The following is a 23000-nucleotide window of genomic DNA, read 5'->3' on the forward strand; positions in this document are numbered from 1 at the left end:
CTGGGTTTGACAGGCAATCATCCAGCCTCACCTCTTGTATAAGACTGGACCCTTCATTTCGTGTAGTTACCCCTGTCCCACACCCAATAATATGTGCTTGCCAGCAGTGTTTTTGGGAGGTTAGCCAGCCTCAGTGCAGAACTGAGCTGAGATGGGGAATCTGCCACTTCCACTGGTTGAACAGTACCACTGTAAAAAAAAAAAAAAAAAAAAAAAAGTTTTATTTCTAATCAGAAATTGCCTAGTTATGGCATCCGGCTGCGGTCACCATTCTTCCTTTCTACAGGAGATGAAAAGCTTTCTGAGTGCCCTGTGTTTACACCATGGGATTACAGCAGTACAAAGGCATTTTTTTCCATCTGGGAGGCTGAACAAGTTGAGCTTACTATGGGGCAGGTGGTGCAATTGTCAGCCACTGGAGTTTCTTGCCACTCCTTTCTCCGGGAGCCAGCATCCCTTTTAAAGCAAGGAAGCGGTGCTTCTGCTGGAGCTGTACACTGACATCAAGTAGCTCCCATCGACCTGCCCGCCATGTCCCTCTCTGAGCGTCTGCTGCGCGGACTTGGGCCCATGTTCCTGAAGGGGAGGGAGTGCTTGGAGCTGCTGTGTATGGTGCAAGGTTCACGTTGAGTTAGAGAGGGACGGAATCAGCTGTAAGAGAAAATCTTACTTGGGGGTATAAGTGCTTTAAAGGGCCAAAAGTAATTAATGTCTGCAGGGAAATTGGCTTTGTTATCTACATAGAGGCTGAGAGAGAGGAGAAAGTGCTCTAGAAGACAGAAAGGAAAGGTCTTTGCAATGTTGCTATCAGTACCAATATAAATCTCCGAGGAAAGAGAGGGGAAACAATAGCAGCAGAAAGCTTCCAGAGCAAAGGCAGATATCCTCCTGACTGAAGGCTGCGGCTCTGGACCTTGGTGGTTAGTTAGCTTTGATGAACCTCGTAACCACTGACATGTGGTTGTCTCTCTCATCAGTGGCTCTCAATAAGCAGGCCAAGTGGCGATATCCTAGCGGGAACGTAGCTGAGCCGTTGGATCAAATTCTGGATTTGAACCGAGCCAGTTCTGTTTTGGAGCAACTAAACTGTCCGGTGGGCTGGAAAAAGCTCTGGGGAGCCTTGACCAAGTTTGCTAGAGATTGAAGCAGCAGAGAGTTTCCATCCAAAAAGGATCCAGGCAACATCTCCTTACAGTAAACAGAAGAAAGCTCTGCAGTTCTGTGATCCTTAAGCATAGGGGGAAGTGGAGGAGGCTGTTGGGAGCGGGCTGAGAGCCCTGGGAGGTTTCATACTGACATAGCACATCTGTAGGGGAGAGCAGCAGCGGTGGAAACACGCAGGGGGACTGTCTCAGGTTCAGAGCACATGCTGTCTGCATCTTCAGGGGTTCCTCGCACCTTCCTGGACGTGGCTGCAGGGAAGGAAGCAGGTTATATCATTTAGCATTATTAGCAGCAAATCTGACATCTGGACTGGTCAGTGGAACGGCCCAGGCATTCGGTTTGTTTATTTTTCTTCTGCCTTTGGCACTTTTGCTCCTTACAGAAGAAGGCCTGAGTGCGTTGCTAACACACCACTCGGGGTAAGCGCTAAACGAAACTCCCACTATTTTGAGGAACTGAGCTCAGGCATTTTTTAAATAACTGCTGCTTCATTGTGATTCTTGGACAAATTGAAACTAAAACTTCTTCCCCTCTGCATTGTTTTTGCCTGTTGTGCTGATAAGCTGCTCTGTGGTTGCAAATCTCCAGCACTTCAAAGTACCCTAATTCTTTTCTTATTTGGCCTAGCTTGACACAGAAGTAATTTCGTTAACGTCAATGGCGATACTTCCTTTTCATGTTGGCACAAAGCTAGCTTGGCTGAGGGCCCCCATCATGCATAGAGAACTTCTCTCCCCTGCTGTGCCCACCAATAGCTGCACAGCAGAGGCGAACTTGTTGCAGTGTGTAACACAGGCACATGATTGCTTGGACCAGAGAGCGGCTGTCCCTTCTCCAGTGTGTAAATGCTTCTCCAAGGGCACATTTTCAGCTGGGGGCTGTTGATTTCCTCAGTACATGGGCCAACAGCACTAGGGAAACTGACCTTCTGAGGCAGCTGCTCTTCTCCTTTTTTCCGCTCTCCACTTCCAAATGCCCTCTTTGGTATCCCAGTGCCTAGCATCATAAGCCACTTGCTCTCTTGTCCTTAAAAACAATGGGGCTCAGAGTGTTGGACTCTTTGGAGAAGCAAGGGTCTATTTTTAGCTGAGCTGCTTTGGAGAACTGTTGGGTAGGTGCAGGTGCAGTGTTGGAGGATGAGTTTGGAGCTTGTGGCTGCTGAGATCTGAGCAGAGCTCGGGTGAGTCTGGGAGGTTTGCTGTTCCCCTGGGGGTGTTGCAGGGAGGGGGCTGGAGTGGGTGTAGCTGGCGATACGTACAGGCAGCCAAAACCTGGTGTTGTAATGTCTGAGACGGGCTGAGTTTGGAAAAAGCCCCGATGATATCACCCTGCAGAACTGTTAACAGCAGAGCGCAGGAAAGGAAACATTCACAAGTCCTTTCCAAATCTGCAAAGGAGAGGAATTAATACTCCTTCTTCCCATACATACCAGTCTGCTTGGAAATGGCTTTCATTCATGACCAGGCATCAGGAAAGACAGTTATTCCTCTTTTTTCTCCTCGCTGCTGCAATCTCCCTGCCACACGTAGCGGAGTGCTGAGGGCAGAGTGCAGGAGCTCATCTGTACCAGCTCCCTGCAGGGATGCTGACCTCTGCAGCCCATGCTGCCATTTTGCTTAATCCACTTCCAGAAGAGGTAAACAAGCCATGGTGCTTCTGCTGTTACCTCAGAGTATCCACAAATCAATTAAGTTCCACAGGAACCCTCCCATGCTCCTTTCTTGTGGCTGCTCTCTTTGCAGCTTGCCGTGACCCCTCGCTGTCCTACACCACCACCAGCACCGTCTGAGCCAGGTACAAGTCCTGAAACAAAGATCTCCCCTGCGTGCTTCAGCTGTGGCCAGCACAGCACTGCCCTCCTGCTTAGGAAAGCATCTCTGGAGGAGGTGGGAGTGAGACCAGGCAGAGAATGCTTAACCGATTTCAAATCTGCTTTTTAGTGTGGTCCACCCACTGTCACAGTATCCTTGGGAGGATGGGAAGGAGGAGCTTGGAACTAGAGCCAGTTCATGTGAATTGAGCGAGCAATATCCTGCACAGCACAAGGAGTGTGAAGTATGATGTCAACCAGTCACTGAGTGAACTAGGCAATTATCTTTGTGATTTTTCTTCAACCAAGATGTGGAGAACGAATGTGAAACATTTCCCTCTAGACTTTCATGCAGCATGACTTTCGGATTGACAGGGCTGTTGTGTCATACTGCGAACAAGTGAATGCAGGGCTGCTTTGACAGGGAGGGTGTTCTCTTTTAGCCAGCTGCTCATTGCCAGTGTGCAGCCTTGCTTTCCCTTTTCTCCAGCACTCAGTAGTATGGGCTGGTCTTCCTCTACCATCTGTGATGGATGAGATCAGTATGCAGCTCCCACCCTCCTGCTCACACTAGAGCCAACTTCATGGGCAACCTGAGGAAGGGATAAAGCAGATAACAATCTTTGTCTGTGGCTTTCATAAAACTTAAAGTCCTGGGCTCGGGCTTGGCTGCAGTCTGGCTGAAAAAGGGCTGTGATTTATGCTTGAGCGCATCAGCTTAGTAGCAAATGTAATGCTACCCTTAGGGAACCAGAAGGATAAGAGGTGAAATTGACTTAGTAGTATCTATCAATGCTTTTTTTCTTTCTTTCTTTCTTTCTTTCTTTTTTTTTTTTTTTTTGAGTGAACCCCAGAGGACAGTGGGAAGCAAGCAAGACAGGGAGCCTGTGCTGTGTTATGGCTGCAGGCTAGGCCAGTGTTTTTCCTCTCCTGTGAGGAGAGTGAGAGTCTTTCTCCCAACAGTTCAAATATTGTAACCTGAACTGGGGATAGTTGGAGCTGTTGACAGAGTGGAGAGATAGACTGAGCATAATGCTAACCAATTTAGCCAAAAGATGACTAAGGTGGGGAAAGGATTGTTGACTCCAAACATCTGTGAGGAGATGGGAATTGCATTAACAAGGGAGAAAATTTAGATGGGAAAGTACTTCCTAGAAGTGAACTGTACCTCCCCAGGGAGGGGGTGGGGGTCCTGTATCTAGCAAGATTGGAATAGCAGTTAGTAACAACAAATCTGATTGCTTGCCATCTACTGATAACAAATAATGCAAAATAAGTCTTGATAAATAGTCAGATAGCAACCTGATAAGAACCAAATGCAGAAGCCAGGGGCATGAGCAGGGTGGGACCTTAGTATTTCTGATGCTGGCAGTGTGTCCGGGAGTTCTTGTGACTTACTTGAGCCATGAAATTCTGTATTTAAGTTTTTCTTCATTCATACTTCAAATCAGAAGTAAACTCAATTCCTGGGCTCCTTCTCTGAGATTTTTTAATTAACGAGGAGTGTAGTACAGCAATGATCAATTTGCACTTTATTTGCTGGCAGTGAGATTGCAGAGACAACCACAGAGCTTTATGTCACTCCTATGCTGTTTGAAGAGAAAGATCTCCCAGCAAAGATAGCAGAAAAGCAAATTTATGACTGTGGGGAGTTTTTCTGTGATATGAGCCAGGGGCTGAAGTAGGGACGTGAGTGGACAACCAAATCCAGGAGTACGTGAGAAGCAATTCCTCTGAGATGTGCCCAAGTGCCTAGATACCCTGGGGTGCTAATGGGTGTCTTGAATACAGGGCGAGCAGATCTGTGGGTGAGAAGAGGAACTGCACCTGTGGGCCCAAGTGAGCCCCAACATCCAAACTGGAGAAGAGAGAAAGTTCCTCTGTGGCAACTAACAGTGTCCTATTGATATGCCATTCAAAAAAAGTGGGGTAAGGCCAGGGCTCTTCAGTATTTTGGGGCTTTGGCTCAGCTAGTGATGATTCTTTTATTTAGTTTGGTAACACTGGAGCCGGGTAGCAGCATTTTGTCTTCTTTGCAATCCTGAAACCTTGGTTCTATTTAGCACGGGCATTAATGCCAGCTCCAGAGGGTTAAAATGTGAAAGGGAAACACCCTTTGCTTGTGCCCTTGACCAGCTGGTCTGTTGATGATTATCTCCTAAGTGGCAATCATAAGATAAGAGGGAAAATGTGACTGAGGGTGCTGGAAGAGCTGAGGCAGTACTGTCCATCACCTGCCCCAACAGTGAAAGAGGAAGTGGGTGACTTAGGGCCTAGGGACAGAGCAGGGACAGGATGGAGGTGACAGCTAACTAGCAGGACTCTGTCTGAGAATGGTTGGATGCTGCCCATGGGAGTCAGCCTCTGTCACCCAAGAAGCTTTGTGAGGGAGAGGTATTCCCAGCCTTGCCTTGCAGGAGCCCCACCTCATGGAAATGTCAGGCTGTTGGGCACTTGATCATGTAAAAGTGAAATTGACAGACATGGAGAAAACAGATGAGGAAAGGGGCTGGTGGTTGAAATTGCTGTTTATCCTAGAGGAGGTTGTCAGAGTACAGCCACTGCTGCATAAGGTGTCTCTCTTAGGCTAAGGGAAATAAGTGCAAAATACAAATAGACAGTAAGAACCAGGCACTTCAACAGCCAGATGGGCAAGATCATTCAAGTTGGATATTAGGAAAAATTTCTTCTTAGAAAGAGTGGTAATGTGTTGGAACGGGCTGCCCAGGGAGGTGGTGGAGTCACAGTCCCTGGAGGTGTTCAAGAAATGTATGAATGTGGCATTGAGGGCCGTGGTTAGTGGGCATGGTGGTGACGGCTTGACAGTTGGACTAAATGATTTCAAAGCTCTTTTCCAACCTTTACGATTCTGTGATTGTCCACAGTGAGCCGGACTGAGGCTGCGTCAGTTTCAGAGATGCTTATCTCCCCTACTCATGCTGGGTAACAGTCACCCTCTAGCCCACCCAGCTCCACTGCTCAGTCCTGGCTTGGCTTGGAGGCCTGGTGCTGAAATGTCCAAAGAAGGAATGGAGACTCCCATGGGGCTGTTGCCGGGAATGATCTGAAGCACACATTTCCTCTTGTCCCTGCCTAAAGCAGACCTGCTCTGAGTGCCATGATCATGGGCCATGGAGAAGTTAACTGCAGCTGAGGACACATCTGCAATTTGGCGTAGATAGGTTCTTTCCACAGAGGCTCAATTTCTGCATGACCTAATCTGGGTTTGCTGATTCTCCGCACTGTGAGTCACAGTGTGCATGGTCCCTTGGTCACTGCTGCAGGGTTTCACAGTGGCCTTTTGCTCTTCCTAGGGAGAACAGCTCTGACTTGGGTGCCATTTGCTCTTTGATACTTTTCCTTTTATGCACGATAAGATCATCACGATCTGCAGCAACAGCAGGTTGTCATCCTAAGACTTTTGGAACAGCAAGCAATATGTTAAGCTGGCTAGGATCTGCAGTGGTCCAAAATGATGCCTGTATGAAGAGTTTCCCCAAGTGAGCAATTGGCAGCTCCCAGGAATTGAAAGCCTTGGAGAATCAGTCCCTGGTGTGGGGCAGCCTGTCTGGTCAAGGGAAAGCTTTGCAGAGCTGGAAACAGGGAAAAAGTCTCAGTATAAAAATAAAGCAGAAACTGACCATTCATGGGGAGGCAATCTTCGGCTTCCCCAGCAGCTTGCCCAGCACCCATGGGAAAGCTTTTGCCATAGGTAAAGCTGGCCTCTCAACCTAAGGGCACTCTACCCTAGCCTGTACCTAATGGGCCAACTGAACCCTGAGCCTTTGCAGATTCCCAAGCTGCAGGCGTTGGGCCATGGGTGCCAGATTAGCTCTTTTTATTTCCTTTCATTTAGCAGGATCCTGCAGAGCTGGGCAGCTGCCAGTCAGTCTGTCAAGACACGAACTATTTTGGGAATTTTTATGATGGAACAATATTTTTTCGGTAAACAAACGGAAAGCTGTTAAACAGGGACCTTCACCTCGCAGCTCCCGGTTCAGCTCCCTCACTGCTGTGATGCCACAGTGCCTGTACTGTCCATTCTGCAGAGCTCCCTTCATGGCTCCTGCAGGGGCAAAACAAATAGGAGCTTTTTTTTCCCCTTTTCATGAACTCCTCCTCAACAAAAAAAAAAAAAAGAGAGAGAGAGAAGAAAAAGAGTCATTTTGGTTTATACAGCAGAAGCATTTTCTTGGTAGACTTAACCCCTTACACACCTGAAGGCAAGCTTTATGTTGGCTTGTCAGTGGTGCTGAGGCTCAGGCTGTGCAGCATCTAACCACCTCTCAGGCCGGATTTCCTTGGGATTGCTGGAGTACAAATCCAGCCAGCGGTGACTCAGGGCTGACGATGCTCAAAAGGAAGACTTCCTTCTTCACTGCCTGTCAATGAGAAGCCCTGATGGAGTTACAGAGTGCAGAGGAAGGTGCTTGTGCAGAACTAAGCAGTGGAAGGAAGGGCAGAAACCTGTCCCACTCTAAAATGGAGGTACCACATCTCTTTGGAAAAGCCCATAAGGGGCTCATTTGTCCTTTTGCTGCCACAAGCTAAAACTGGTTTCACCATTTCGCACATTTTCATGTCAGTGAGGAGTCTAGTTTTACATGGAGCACATCTGCCCCAGGCTTTGGGGGAATCAGTTGGTGCCAATCAGCTGGAACAAGCTGAGACATCTGCGTGTACTAGTCCGCTCTACGCACACTTTGTCCACGTCACAAAGGCATCTTGTGGTTTTCTCCAGTTCCTGGAATGTCCAGTCCAGCTTGTACAACAACTCTGGCTCACAGGCCTTCCTGGCAGCCCACTAACTGCAGAGCATGCTGATCGCTGAAGGGTCTCAAGGGATGCCACTCTGCTCCTCTCGTCTGCCCCTTGTTCCACTGTCAGGCTCATCAGGGAGTTGTAGGTTACCCCACTGAAACCTCACACAGTGGGATCTTTGTTTGCCCTGTCCTGATTCTGCCTAGAGGTCTCTCCTGTAACTTATTAACTGTTCTCACTCAGAGGCTGTGCCGCTAATAACTTTCAGAGAATCCTTCAGCATGGTCCCACCTTCTCCCTGGCTAGCTGTCTTTGCTTCTCCACAGCAAGCCCTGCACTTCCCTCTCTTATCTCTCAGTTTCTTGTTTACACAATCTTGACAAGTCAACTCTGGATCCTTTGCACCTCACCCTTCTCCCTCACATTCTGATGCTTCTAGGATTTCCCATGCCCATCCATACGCGTGTCCTTCTTCCCACTAAGAGGTTTTGAACACTCTCTCAGGGCAGCCCTCTCACCCCACTGTTCCTTCTCCCAGTGCTATCTGCACAGAGTGCCATTCCTTGGCTCTGTGTTCCAAGGAACAGAACTCAGCCCCACCACGGGTACAGCACTCCAGCTGAGTCCCAGGAATGCTGGAAGGACACGGGGTGAATTTCTCAGGAACTGCAACTGTGCCCCTGCATGAGAGATGCACACCCATCCTCAGCTCCCCTGGTACTTAGGACATCCCTGTTCTGCAGATGGAGCTACACAGGCCAGTTTATTCAAATGTTTTGGATACCGTGTCTGCATTTTTAAACAGACACCTAAGCTCTCAAAATCCATGCAGCTATTATTTCCTGTGATTACTACTTCTACTATCTACTACTATTGGAGTCCCACTCCTAGTTTCTCTTCCTACTTTGTCTTCCCTGACTTTACCCACTCACTTCCCCTCTCTTTGTTGCACCCAAACTTAGTCCCATGCAGTGAATTCATGTATACTTTGCTCGCCCACTTGGCTCCCAGCAAATAACCTCCATCCCCAGCAAACAGCCCAGCTCTGTTCTTTATCTATCTTTCTCCTGAACTGATTGTGCTCTGCAGGACATTCCCTCTGTAGCACTCAGTGGCTTACGTAAATTAGTGTCTCTCATGCTTATTGCTCCTGTTTCTCCTGCTCAGCCTCATTCCTTCCCTGAAGAAGGATTCTCTTTCTGCTGTAATTTTATGCCTCCAGCTTTGATCCAGCTTGGTATCCTCCAGGTCCAGCTGCGCTTCATCTTCTGTAGCAGCTCTAGAAGCATGGCCACACTGGATGATTGTAAAGTAAGTCATGCTGATGTGACATTTTCTACCTTGCCCAGTGTCTCTCTGAGCCTTAGTCTTAGCTTTTCAGCTCTGTTTTCTCCCTGAAGGACCCTCAGGGCTAGCTTTATGATCCTTCCCTTGAACGTCAGCATTTACCTCATGCAGGCACAACAGAACATTTTTTTGTCCGTATAGATGCCTTGTAAATGGGAGGAGCAGGGAAAAGGTCTTGAATAGAGAGACAGTGGCAAAATGTTGCCCTGAGCTGGAGCATGGGGGCCTGCCTCATCTCTGCCTGTGCTTCTGGGGAAGACATTCTTTCTCTCAGCTTCCAACCTGCAGGCAGCTCCTGGACCTCTGTTGTTTGTGACACTGCCATTTGTTGCCTTGGAAATAAGTGCTGTTTTATCCCAAACAGAGCCTACAGATTCACAGCACAATCCAGCAAGAGGAGCAGCTGGTTTTCCCCATCTCTGTCTTCTTTCCCATTATCCTCCACCGTTAGATGACAGGAACCTATGATTCAGTGTTGTGTTCATGTCTCAGCTCTATCTACCAACGTAAGTTGGGGAACCATATTTCTGCTGGATATGGAGTGCCTTTGGGTTTAGTATCATCATTTTGGTTTCTTGTAAATGGAACTTGACTAAAAGCCTAATATAAACAACTTTTCTTGCTGATTTCAGTGGTGACCACGAGTGAAAGGCAGAAGGAAGGTTTGACAACTGCATTTTTCTGTTTCCTGGGGCTTTGTAGTATCCTTTCTTATGCTCTCAGCCCTCTGTAGGCTCATTTTGCTATTCTGTATGTTGCACTTTGGACACTTGTGCTCTTTCTGCAGCTCTGCACTCTCCTTCCTTACCTGAAGCTCTCCAGGGATTTGGCTGCAGTTTGGCTGTGGTCATGTGAGGGCATTGAGTTGAGGATGTATCTTCATGCAAATGTCTTTTTCTGGAAGCAGTTTTCAGAAGAGCAATTGGTACTGGGCTCCAGTGGGATCATGTCTCTAACAAGAACTTGGGGAACCAGAGAGACGTGAGTGCTCTAGAGGGCTGAGAAGCCCACAGGATCTGAAATGGTCCAGGGAGCGAACATCTCCAAATCTAAGGTCAATTGCTTTGCAAACAGTTCACTTTTCGTTCTTTGGCTTTATTCTTTGTGATTCAGTTTGATTTGTTTGAATTCTGTTCTAAGGTTTATGTCTTATCCAGCGCTTTGCTGCCTGGGTGCTGTTTTTCATTGCCAGAGCAAACAGGAATGGGTAAATTTAGGCTGGAGATTAACAAAATGTTTCTTCCTTTCTTAGCAGTATGATCTTTGAGCAGCTTTCTAGTGGGAACAGTGAGAGCAAAATCCAAATTGGTTTCAAGACTGAGCTTGGTTTGTTTATGATAGGGATTATATAAGTGATGGCATTACAGCTTGTGGCTGAGTTCAGCGATTTTTCAGTCCTGACTTCCTGGGGGCCAGCTAGGTTTAAAAATCAATTGAAGACTGGGAGATTGTTCTCAAGTGTGCTACTGGGGTCAGGGGCAGAGGGGCACAGGCCCGTGAGGTAGAGTCATCAGGAGGAGAAAGGAAGAGGGCTGCCTTTCCCGTCCTTGCCGTATTGAGCTCTTTTGCTTATCACCAAATTTATCCTTTCTACAGTGAGTAACTGACTCACTCCAGTAACTCCTTGTGCTGCACCATTAATCTGTGGCTTTCCATTAACAGGCAGGTGCTTGTACCCGGGGGACCACCGTGCTGACTGCCAGCGATTCCTGGCAATGGGTACTACGGAGTTAAGCAGCCAGGCTGGAGTGTGCAAACAAACAGTCAGGCCTGTGCTAACAGCCCTGCTTTGTGCTGGTGGGAAGCACAGGCTCCAACTTCTTCCGATTTCTCACCTGTCCAGACTGGTACAGAGAGAAAATGCCTCTTGGAACTACACAGAAAACCACACCTATTTACAGTGGATTCCCCAGGGCCCTCCTGTGGGGTATTAACCCTTTAGCCCCGGGCCCAGAGCCTCCAAACGCTTCCTCTGGCAAAGCAAATCTCCGTGCTGTGGGAGGCAGCCCTCCTCTGCTGCACAAACATCCACTGCCCCTCTGCTCCCTGCAGCAAGGCGCTGCTTTTCTTCCCTTCCCATCTGCACAGTTCTCTCTGTCCTTTGGGTAGCTGTGTGTGGGGCTCTGTCGGTGGGTGCCAGGCTTCCCAAAGCAGCCTCCTCCCCCAGAACACAGAACTTCTCTGCAGTGTTTGGGTTGGAGCTGTGATCACCCTCTGTGTTGTTCTCAGACCCCACTGCGTTTCCCTGAGATACCAGCTCATCCCTCCCCCTCGAAATACCCAATTCTTCTTCCTGCTCTCTGTTTGCTTTCCCTCTTTTCCCTGGTTTCTGAGTTCTCTCGGAAGGAATCCTGTGCTCCGGCCTCCTTGGGCTGCAGTGTTGTGTTGTTGTTTTTCCTTTCGTCGCTATGGGCAGGGATTTCAGATACCGAGCCAAGGAGAGGAGGGAAGAAGGGAGGCAGAGGAGGAAGGAGGGAGCATGGGGGGAGGGACAGAGAAAGTCAGGAAAGTGAGAAAGTGAAGTATGCAGGGAATGGGGTAAAAAAGCCATGGTGAGGGAATGAAATGGGGAAGGAGGAGAGAGAGCATTGTGGAAAGGAAGGTTTGGGGATAAAGGAGAGCTTTTTCATTGTCCCTACTAACGCCACTGCAGCAGACAGCAGTCTCCAAAGGAAGGCAGGGAAGCCCACCGTCTGCTTAGGGAGCAAGGCGGGAGAAGTTATTCAAGGCAAAGAGGTATCCTTCAGACAGTGAGCATCCAACCTCAGAGCAGTCAGTCAGGAAAGATGGCAGCAGGGAACATGGGAGGTGAGAACTTGGTGGGTAAGGAGAGAATGTAAAGCACAAAAACACAGTAAAACTTATAGGACCTTTAAACGTGATGGAAGTAGGAAGCCAGGAGAGGGCTTACAGATTGACTGAGAACATGGAGGAAAGTAGGGCAGCTAAGGAAGGTAAGGGTGCTGCAAAGAAATCAAATAATTCCTAAACCGAAAACCAAGATAACTCCCTACCGGTGCAGCTCTGGGTCCAGATGAGGCACCCTTAGGCCATGGAAGTTATTAAAGGAAATGTGGATGTGTCTGAGAGCAGCATGCCCCTGATCAAGCAGCAGTTCGTCAGGAACAGTGACTGATAGAGACCAGCAGCTGTGTGCAAAAATAGAGGAGGGCAGAGCTGCAGATACACATCTTATTTCAGTCCCAGGTACATTGCTGAAATGGCCATTCTGCACGTCCCCTCTGCACACCCACCTGCTCAGCTGCATAGCAGAGAGGTCTGCAGCTCACTTTCCTCTGCAAAGAGAATCGTGCTCCTGGAGCTGCTAGGAGTTATGCAGTGCTTCCTGCTGTAGGAAGCATGGCAAAGCATGGGATTGAAACAAGTTGTGAGTGGGGTATCTCAAAGGCATTTCATGCTGAGGGTATGTGGCCATGGGGTGAGCTGTGCTGGCACTCCCGAAACATTGCAAGGAAGTGGAGACCAAAGGCCCCAAAGGCTCTAAGTGGTTCATGTCTGGGAACCATGCAGGGGTGGTGTTATAACAGGATGGGAGCTGACCCAGATGGTATTGTATTGGCACTCAGTGAGCCTGGGATGCACCTTTATTGGGAATACTCTGTGTGCTTCTCCTCACCCCTGCTGGGAAAAGCAGGGGAGATAAAGGCAGATGCATCCTATATACTTCAAAGTCTAAGCCAATGCCTAACCAACAAAGATAAGAAGGAAATTCCTCTCTGATAACTTATCCCACAACTGTCCAGAATAAAGACTACTTAGCCAAAAGGTTTCAGCACTGTCAGAGACAAGCTCATGGGCAGCAGTTGCCAGACTGGTATCTGCTCAGTGCTCTGTATAGGCAAACAGCCAGAGATCAGTCAGCCCAGTCTGCAGCCCAGACCCAGCTGCTTTCCCCCACACTTCCCTGCTGTGAGTTGGGGGCAACACTCCATTCTCTCCTACAGCCTGTCTTTTTGCTCCCCGTGCACAATGACTGGAATTTACTTAAAAAGATATACATAAAATCGGCTAGAAATTAGGTAGGGTTAGGTGATGGGAGCAGCTAAACTAGAGCTGGGGCCAGTGGGGGTGGTGCAGCATGCATCAGAGGTGGCTGAAGGGCAGCTGCTGCCCAACTCAGGTCACTGCTGCCCTCCTCTGTGGCATTTGTCCTGTAGGCAGGTGCTGTACTCCGACTGAAAGGAGTGTGAATGCTGAAAGTTGGTTGTCTCCTTCAGCGGATTGCTCCCCCAGTGCCCATCAGGTTTGCATATGATCCCCGTGCTGAATGCAAAGGATAGGATTGGGAACAAGGGGAGCAGAGTTACGAGGACGTGGGGGATTTAGGTGGGTGGGTGACATGTGAGGAACTCTGTTTCTTCTCCAATGCTTACATGCTAACTGGGGGAGCAAGGAGCTGGCCTTAGGCGTGGGATCAGGCAGAGCTCCTGCACAGCTCTCCCAAAGGCTGAGAGCACCTCTCTTGCAGTGGAACTCCTGGGTTGGTGCAGCTCTGTTTTGCTATAGAGTTTGCTGTATTCCTGCTAACTTCTTGATCCCCATGTTGCGCTGCTGGGCTCTGTTCCCACATCCAGGAGCTTCACCTTCCACACATTTTATTTGGGACAAAAATATGCAGATCATCCCTTTGGTCTGAGGAGGAAGCCATCCTGCAGACAGAGGTACTGACAGCTTTTTGCATTTTGTGCCGTGGAACATCACCTCTCCCCAGCTCTCACGGCTCCCTCGCAGGTGCTGCTGTTCCCATGTGATTCATTTATCTCTGTGGTGGTGGCAGAGCTGAGCAGCCCCGGTCGGGTGGCTGTGCTTGCCCAGTGCTCCATATCCCTCAGCAAGCACTCTGCTTGTCTGGGGCTCTTCTGTTCACTTTCACCCACTGAAACCGCAAATTCTCAATGAATTCCTATGCCCGAGTGAAATTATATCTGGAAAGCAAACATGTTTTGTGTTTACATGAGGCAAAACCCACTTTGGGAAAAGAACAGTTCCGGCATAAGCGGCAGTGAGAGCAAGGAGAATTCCCCTGTGAGATGAGAACCCTTGTCTCCAGAAAGAGTGATGCAAGTGTGTCCCTTCAAACGTGTGTAAGTGCTGCCCTGAGCAAGGATGTTTCCCTGGAGCTGGCCCCAAAACAGTTAAGAAATCGCAGTGAGGGATAACCCGAATTCATCATAATGGAGGCTTAGTGTCCCTGGGAGAGGGCACCTGCAGGGTTGAACAGGGAGGGAATGTCATTAGGGGGTGAACAGAGGGGTTTGGCTGGACCTGCTGCTCCCTGAAGGCAGCTGTGCATGAATTGCTGGGGAGTTCTGTCTGTCAGCCATGCCAGGGTCCCTCCAGCTTAAGGTGCTACCAAATCTGTCCTATCTGATACAGGGAGGGGAAGGAATGTATATGGGAAAACACACTGCAGCTTGCACTGCTCCCTGATGTGAGGTGCCATTAGTGAAACACTGGAGTTGTGTGCAGAGGTGTATATGGAAAGTGTTCTGCCTCTCCCAAATCAGAAAGATGATGGCATGAGGAGAGCAGGAATGAAGACATGGGTGCTGTGTCCTGCACAGCTCGGTTGCTGTCCCCTGCAGTAGGACAGCACGACTGAGGATGTCCTGTGCTGAGCGGTTCTGTCCCCAGCTCAGTCCTGACTGCACTGCCCAGTTAGCTGTTCCTAGGACACAGATGGAGGGACTGGGATGTGCTGATGGCGAGGAACTGTCAGTGATGGGCAGCGTAAAGGTGCCAAGAAAGGAACTCTGTGGGACCTGAAAGGGAGCGACGACTGATGAGCCTGGAGCAGGAAGATGGAGCTGCTTTGGGAGCACCAATGCGGGTGCATCCAGTTCCTACCGCGGGTCCGCACGGCCCTGTGTGAGCCGTGCATCCCCAGCAGCCTGGCAGGTGCAGGTGAGAGAGGGCCAGCGGTGAGGGAAAGAGGAAGGAAGAGATTGGCATCCATGCAAATCAGTTATCGGGAAGGCCCCGGTCCCGCGGCTGCTCCCTCGTCCCCACCTGATATCCACGTGCCGTGCCAGCGGCCCCCGGGAAGTGCCGGTGATAGGGGCCCGAAGCAGCGGGGCCGGGGAGCCGTGAGCCCCTCCGCTTCTTCCCGGCTCCTCTGCATCCCGGCTGGGGCGCGGGGCGGCCGGCTCCGCGCAGAGCGACACGGGTCGGGCCGGGGCAAAGCAGGACGGGGGGCAGCGGTGCGGCGGGGCCGGGGGTGCCGGGGGTGCCGGGGGTGCCGGGGGTGCCGGGGGTGCCGGGGGTGCCGGTGCCGCCGGCTGGTCCCACCCCTGCGCGCCGCTCCCCGCCCCGCGGCCCCGCTCCCCCGCCCGCCCTCCCTGACGTGTGGCGCTGGCAGCCCAGCCGGTTCCGCATTCCCGACCCCTCCCCGCAGCCCGGGGCCGCTATATAACCGGGGCTGATGCAACCCACCCCGCCGCCCGCCACAGCCTGCGGGAGGCGCGCACCGGGGCGGCGGGGGGCGGCGGGCCGAGGCTCCCCGGCGGCAGCCGGCACCGGGACGGACACCGGCGGCGGGCGGGGCCCGGGAGTCGGGGCAGCGCCGGGCGGCGGCGGGGCTGAGCCTGCAGCCCGCGCCCGGCCACTGCGGCCGGGCCCCGCGGGCACCCGGGCGGCCCGCTCCCCGTGCACGGTGGGTGCGGGCGCGGCGCGGGCGGACGGACGCCGGGCGGGCCGGGGCGGCGGCGGAGCCCGGGGGCGGCTCGCGGGCGGGGTGGGGGCACGGCTGCGGCCGGGCCGGGAGCGCTGCGGGGATCCACCCTCCCCCCGGCTGCGGGTCGGAGCGGGGCCGCCGGCGGCCCGGCCGGGCCGTGCGTGGGGACTGCCTTCGGGGACGGGGTAGAGCTCCCGCGGGGGTGGCGACGAGCAGCCCTGGGGGCGGTGGGGGCCGGCCGCGCTGCGCTCCACCTGCCGCACGTGGGGGTCTGCGCTCCCCAGTGCCGTGCGGACAGCGCCCGGCTGCTGCCCGGGGAAGGAGCGGGGCCCTGCGAGCCCCTCCGCCCGCTGCCCGGAGGCTGCTGTAGCGCTCGGGCGTGGAGTTGAATGGAAGTCGCTTTCTTTTGCTCCGGGAGGCACTTTTCTTTTTCCATACTGAGGAGAGCAAATCGGGGGAAAGGGAGAAATACCAAGAGAGCAAGAGCCCCATTATGTTTCCATTTTCCTTTAATGAAGGCCCTGTGGAGGTGTATTTGAAAACACAGGGTCTCCTATGCCTTCAAGGAGGGTGAGAACACAGTGCTGGCTGCTTCCAGGGCCATATGCAGCGTATGGTGGCCAATGAAATGGGGCCTGGCTCGTTCTGTTGCTTGTCTTGGCAGCCAGCTTCATGGCTTGTGTTACCAGCCCTGGAACACAACCACTGCCAAACCGTGTGTGTGTGTGTGTGTGTGTGTGTGTGTGTGTGTTTGGACTCAGAGCTCAACAGAAACAAATGCTCCAGCAGCTCAGACTGAGATTTTTTAGCTGGTTTTCAGACAACTTGCACGAAGAACTCTATGTGGAAGCCATTGCCGGAGCTGCAGTGGGAATTGGCTGCTTAGTGCTTTCGGGGGACATCTGGGAATACTGGTTGTTGGAGTTCACATCCTCAGTATGACTCTCGGTGATTGAAAAATGAGAAAAGCTCTCTGTGTGGGGGTGAGTGCGTGGGTGGGAGCTGCTGTCCAAACCATCCCTGTGTCAGGCAATGGCTGGCTGTCAGTTCCTCGGGTCCCTGGGATTTAATGAGGTCGGCTAACTGCAGGTTGCTGCTCTGCTCCTCACCGTGGATGCTTCTCCTTCCTCTGTACAGCTGAGCATGACCTTTCTTACAGGATGCAGCGCTCTGTGCTGCGCTCCCGGCTGCAGAGGAGCAGATCTTCACTCCTGCTCCCTGTGCCCCCCATTGCTGCATTGTGCTCTGCTACACTCTTGTGAGCATCTGCTGTACACTTTTTCGCTAAGCTGATGTTTGCTGCTTCAGCTGCATGGCCTGGGCCGGGTACTTGGCAGCACACAATGCTGCAAACATGTGAAGCTTCTTCTCCCTGCAGGAGGCTGTGCCCTGTCAGTCCTGGCTACCTCAGGACCAGGTCAGGGAGGGCTGTGGTGTGTAGCATCCTGAAAGTGTCCCACAGTGTCAGCCCAGCATTGGGCAGGACAGCAGGCCTGGTGCTGTCTGTCTGGACTGCTTGCATGGATTGCTGTGTTGCACTTAGTGCCCAGAAACCAACCCAGCACTGCAGGCTGTTTGTTATGCAGTGGGAGCTGCAGATCTGTGTGATCCTCCACTGAGCAGGGCTACTGCATCTAGCTGTAGCTGAGTGAGCAGCATAGCTGGCCATGTCAGCATTCAGAACGTAGCTTTTTGGGGTTTGTAGCCCTCCTTGTCCCCTGGGGTTGGAGCTTTGTGCCTGAGGAGAGTCGTCTCTTGAGAAAGATTCAAACCCTATCCATGTACGGCTGTGGAAGGCCTTGGGGGGATGTTAATGCCTCTGCTGTTCACCTCTGAGCTGTAGCCTGGCTCAGCGCATTCCCTCATCCCTGATTCCATTTCAACTGCTCTAAGCAGGAATAGGACAGCTTTTACCCTCCTGTTTTGTCTTGCCCACCAGTGTGTGGTGTGGCACTGTAAATGTCGGCCACAAATGCCTGCTCCACAGACAGATAATTAACTGCAGTAGCTGCAAGGAGTCTTGCTGCACTAGGTGCTGTGCAACCCCCTACTACTACAGGTTGCTCCGAGTCGATCACTGCATTGCAGTGGTGGGGGTATAGCATCATGCTAATCCATGGCTTCTTAGAAAGGATGGAGAAAAATGCTGGAGAAGGAGGACTGATTTCTCCACTCGTAATGGGAATAAGTCACAGCGTCAGACAGGTGTGGGGCCGGGTGGTGTTGTGCAGCTGGGGGGTGCTGCGGCACGGCAGGAGGCTGTGTGTGCCGGGCTGCCCCTGGCATGGTGCAGGGAGATGGGTGCCCCCCTGATGGAGGAGAGCAGGGAAGCAGCAAGGTCTGTGCTGCTGTCAGAAAGCTTTTCACAGTCTAGTCACAGACTAGGAATGACTTGGGTGTTCACACTGCTATCTGCGTGCAACTCTGTGCTCAGAACTGAGCCAGGCCTTTCCCACTCAAGAAATGGGTTTAGAGTTCCAGCTCCTGAGGATCTGCCCTTCAAAGATCCTTCCTCTCCTTAGCATCGAGGCCCTGCAGTCCGATTGCAGCAGCTCAGTGGTTTAGGGTGAGGTGTTACTCAGTAGGGTGTTCACAGACCCTGCAGTACTCTGCCTGCTCTGCAGGGTTACCCATGGGATGGAACAACTGGATGGGCAGCTGGAGGTGCCTGAGAGGGGCATAGGTGCTGCTTTGGCCTTGCAAACCCAGGGCTGGGTTGCAGGAGCTCTTTGTCCCTTGGAGATAGAAGTGAAGCATGGTGGCAGCGTGGCACTGCAGTGTCTGGCTCGCAGAAGAGGCATGCTGAACTGGTAAGCCATACTGTTGCCATGCCTCAAATTGGTGTTCAGACAAGGGGGAAATTCTTTGGATGCTGTGTAACACTCATTAATCCGGTAGCCTTGCTAGAGAGGGGGGCAGGCACAGTTCAACCCAATGGGTGTCTCTGCAGTGCTTTTGGGACAGTGCAGGTGTTGGGTTCCTCTGCATCACTGGGTTCAGCAGATGAGTGAATAAATGCACAGTGATGGTTAAGGCCATGCTTGCATGCAGTAGAACATGGACAGCTGAAAGGACAGGTTACAACCAAAGGGCTTGGCTGCTGTTGTGTTTTGATGGTTGGCAAATAACCTTGATTCTGATGAGTGTGGCCTTTGACACTGGAAGTTGCTGCTCTTAAAAAATACAGATGAGGAGAAGCCAAGCAGTGCTGTCACCCCACAGCCTACATCAAACCAGGCGTGCTGTGCAGGTCCTAGTCCCCTGGGAATGGGAGCACTTCGCATTCTAGACAACTGAAGGAAAAAGTGGCTGCATACTCCTGGCACTGGGAATGTGAGGTAGTGGTTTTCTGCCTTCGGCTCTGTGGTGCTTCACAATGGGTGATGAACCTTGAAGTGAAAGTGTTTCTGGGCTCCAGTGACCCTCAGCCCCCTGCAGCCTCCCCTGCCAGATGTGCCCAGATGAGAAGAAGCAAGTGAGCATGTTCAGAGCAAGCAATAGCAAATTGCTCTGTCTTTGTTTAGAAAGTTGCATTCTTGAGGCATGAGAAGTTGGGCATGTCAGGAAAGGGCTTTCATATAAATCATCCTTCTGCCAATGGGAAGGAACTGGAAGGATGCAATGTACATACAGACCGAGCAAACTTTATAGCCAGGAGCAAAAATAGTAAAAAATGACAGAAAAGCCAAGCCCAAATGTTGCTTCTCATGGATGGCAGCATTACCTCTCATCTCCAGAGCAGAGTACTTGCCTGTTGGCCATGAGCAGGTGAAGGGCTGACTGCTGTGATGTAGATGCTCCAAGGCTGTATGTACAAATGGTAATAGTATGGGAAGTGCTAATGTACTGATGAAGAGATCAAAGATGCTTGTGTGGTGGCTGGTGGACTTTGGCAGATCTCCTGTGCATGGCAGCTGCTAGGCAGTGGCAGACACCCAGGTGGAGCATGGCTAGAAGCAGTGGGCAGGCAGCAGGGAGGGCTGTCAGGGCAGGCTTGGCCTTATCGCTGTGCTTCTTGTTGAAGAGAACCATGCTGGTATTTACTGAGTGGCAAAAGCCCAGGTTGGCAGTGTTATGAGCTGGACTGGGCATGGGAATGGTTCCTGGTTCAACCACTGCAGATGTCAGAATGCAGTACAGCTTGTGTTGGAAGAAACTGTGACTTATAGCCAGCATCTTAACAAGAGGCTGAAAATCTGATAGTAAATAGCTCCCACCGTCACTGAGAAAGCTGTCAGGGCTGATAAGACAGCAATAGCAATCTAAATTGAAGTGTGGCTGTCAAAATGCTTTGTGATGTTGTGGTCCTCTCTGCACGATGACACAACAGTCGCAGCGGATTTGTAAAGGAGCAAACAGCACACTTGGGTGGGCGAGGGTGCATAGAGTGGTCCTGGGATCCGGTGGATACAAATTAAGGCTGCTTCTGTATGGGGAAATGAATGTATGGCTTTCGCACAGGTGGCCATTCCTGTGCCGGGTTTAGTCTGTGGGTAATAATAGCACTGAAGAGGTGGCAGAGGAGCACGAATGTAGGCTAGCACGTGGAGTACAGCCCTCAGGGACCTGGGCTGCGTGGATTGTGCCTACGCTCATCAGATTTATGCTGTAACTGCTGTGCTAATGTCAGCTCCTTCAAAAAAAAAAAAAAAAAGAAAGAAACCAAACCAAACAAAAAAAAAAACAACAACCCTTAGAATCACCAAAAAAAGCAGCAGCAAAATCAGCATGGAGAAAAAGAACACAAAACAAAGCCCTCAAGCAAATGAAGATTTGAACTGTAGGAAAAGAACAAGAGTGGATGCAGGGACAGTGTCATTGAAGTGCTGAGCAAAGGTGTGGGACGGCATCAGCTCAGTGAAGGCCTTCCCACAGGGCAGCTGATCCCAGGAAAGGCCAGACCCTGGCTGTGGGAGGAATACGGGGAGCACTGTGTGCTGCCTTGAGCAAAGTGCTGAATCAGCTGGTATCAAACGACTGGAAAGGCATGGCTGGGGAGAAAGGACAGAATCATGCATCACTGAAAGATGCAGTAAGAAAGGTGAGAAGAGGAAACTGTACTGCTGTCAGCTTTTTAGAGATATGAGCACAGCTAAAATAACTGAACTTGCCAATAGAGTGTGGGTCTGAGATCAGAGAGAGAGCGATTCCAAAGCAAAGATGCAAAAGTGACTGTGGTAATTGGGAGTGTTTACAGACAATTTGGCCAAAGGTCAGACCCCGTTACAGCACTTGCTGGGATGAGGATTGTAGGAGCAGAGCTGAAGCAGTACGAGTTGAATGTTGAGCCATGGAATCGTGCTGTCTAGATCTGTGCTGTAAGATTAGTTGCTGAAGCAAGCACTGAATGACACAAGCTGCTCATCATTTGGGCTGGAATTCTAAGAAGGCCTCCTCTGTCTCATCATCGACTATTGAACATCTTGAGATGTTATGGCACAATAATAAATAGCATTGGCGCAGAACGTGCAGCTCTAGTGAATGTAAACTTGAGCAGCTGGCATCATGTGGATTGCAGTGTCAGATATAAGACTACACACATTCTCTTTCCCCTCGCTGCTCTGCTGTTGGCTTTATTATGTGCAAGTGCATAGCTGATGCAATGCAGGAATTGTGTGGTTCAGCAGTGGGACACCAGCAAGATAGGCGTCACTGATGGCACAACTTCTCTCTCTTCATGTGAGAAGACACTGAAAGGTTGCTTGGTATGGAGAATAAAGTTGGTGTTAATGATAATTTATGAGAAGAACAGATCCAGTAAGAATGCCAGCTAAAGCACAGTGTTAGAAAGTGGAGGAACATAGAAGTGAGTTGGTTCTTGTTCCCTAGAAATAACAAACACTGCAAGGAAATATCCAGAGAGGAATTATGGACTGGCAGTGTACCAGCTGTATTCCTCACGTTCAGCAAAGTCTGGTTATTGAAAAACTACAGCTTGAAGGTCAAACTCAGATCCTGCACTGTTCTTTCTGTCTTAACATGTGAATGTCATAGAAATACGCTGGAGTTATAGGCAGGCTTATCAGCATCTTCCAGAGCAATGCTTCAGAAATATAAGAGCAAGTGTTAAATAAAATGACATACTTTGGCGTTTTTAACATGATTGAAGCAAAACTCCCACCTTTTCTGGATAACACTAGAGGTAAGAAGTATCTGAGACTTGGGTTGGAACAAAGTAGTTGGTGGAGAGAATCCCTTTGATCAGCAGTGAGTGGCAGTGTCTGGGTTGGGGGCTGTGCTGGGCTAGTTCTCACTGCCCCTGCTCTGCAGAGTTGGTGTCTCTCCATTCCTGTATTCTGTGGTTGCAGCCCTGCTGGGAATGATTTACATTCCTCTCCAAGGTCTAAATTGACTCTTGGCACTTCTCAGCGTGCTCCTGAGCTTCCTGACTCCTAACCAGGATCTCACTTAGGGGAGTAATTTTCTTCTTTCTCACTTAGTTCTCAGCTCATTCTGATATGCAGGTTTGCGTTCTTCCAGGTGGTTACTAATGCTTTCGTTTGAACAAGTTCAGGCTTACTTTACACAAATGTGCATGTGCATGCAATGGTGCTTTGACAATGTGGTAACTGGGTCTGGGATAAGTTTTCAGTGTCAGGTGGGTACTGGGCCAGCTCCTTCACTCAGACTGTCTCAAGGCACCAGATGAGAGGCAGAGGGAAAAGGTGGATCAGATAAAATGCAGTGTTTTCCACAATCATTAGCCAGCTCATAAGTTATGGTCACCATGAATTCTGTGTAGCAGAGGACCTGCGCAGTCCAGCCCAGCATGTAGGTGCAATTGGCAGTGTGTTGTGATGCAAAGCAATGAATTAAATGTGGTCCACTGAGTCCAGATCGAATTTAAGCATCCAGTGCTGGACTCAAATCAGGTCTCAGCCTGAGACGTATGAAAAGGTGAACCAAGGCCCCAGATTAATGTGAGCTAAAGCAGCTCATGCAGTATTTACAGGAGGCAGGCTTTGAAATTTGTGTACTTCTGCCACTGATTTCTTTGTTATGCCCAAACTGTTCAAGTCGGGGGTGAATGAGAAGGACATATGACAGGGATTTAGGCACATACCTCCTTGCCTTTGGCTGCCTGGAGCACAGCCTAGTGCAGGATGGTGCCTTCTTTCTGAATGCCTTCAGCTGCATGTGGGCCTAAAGGGCAGGCAGGGAGGTGGCTGCAGTTTGTAGCACTGCAAGCAATCGTGTCCTGGCACTGTGCAATGCAGCCACTGC

The 23000-nt window shown here is 50.8% G+C and overlaps 1 protein-coding gene and 1 long non-coding RNA gene across 5 annotated transcripts in view; one reads left to right on the forward strand and one right to left on the reverse strand.

The window, feature by feature from the left end:
• The window catches only part of JDP2 (Jun dimerization protein 2), a 39602-nt gene that overhangs the window by 8499 nt on the left and 8103 nt on the right, over window positions 1-23000 (forward strand). Inside the window, exon 1 of one of the 3 annotated variants that reach the window (XM_031593905.2) lies at window positions 15677-15755. The exons of the other annotated variants lie outside the window; for them this stretch is intronic. The gene's annotated coding sequence lies outside the window, so the exon portion shown is untranslated. Of the gene's footprint in view, window positions 1-15676; window positions 15756-23000 lie in introns of those variants that run through there. 3 annotated transcript variants of the gene reach the window in all.
• LOC116229418 (uncharacterized) lies at window positions 6027-7665 on the reverse strand. Of its 2 annotated transcripts, XR_004167011.2 has the most exons (4): window positions 7442-7665; window positions 7192-7356; window positions 6957-7040; window positions 6027-6567 (listed from the first exon to the last, which is right to left on the reverse strand). It is a non-coding gene; the product is annotated as an uncharacterized LOC116229418 (long non-coding RNA). The 2 variants fall into 2 exon arrangements; XR_004167010.2 differs by having other exon boundaries at window positions 7192-7665.

Source organism: Phasianus colchicus, chromosome 5 (genome assembly GCF_987193195.1).
Source record: "Phasianus colchicus chromosome 5, bPhaCol1.hap1.1, whole genome shotgun sequence".
In the NCBI taxonomy this organism is placed as follows: domain Eukaryota; kingdom Metazoa; phylum Chordata; class Aves; order Galliformes; family Phasianidae; genus Phasianus; species Phasianus colchicus.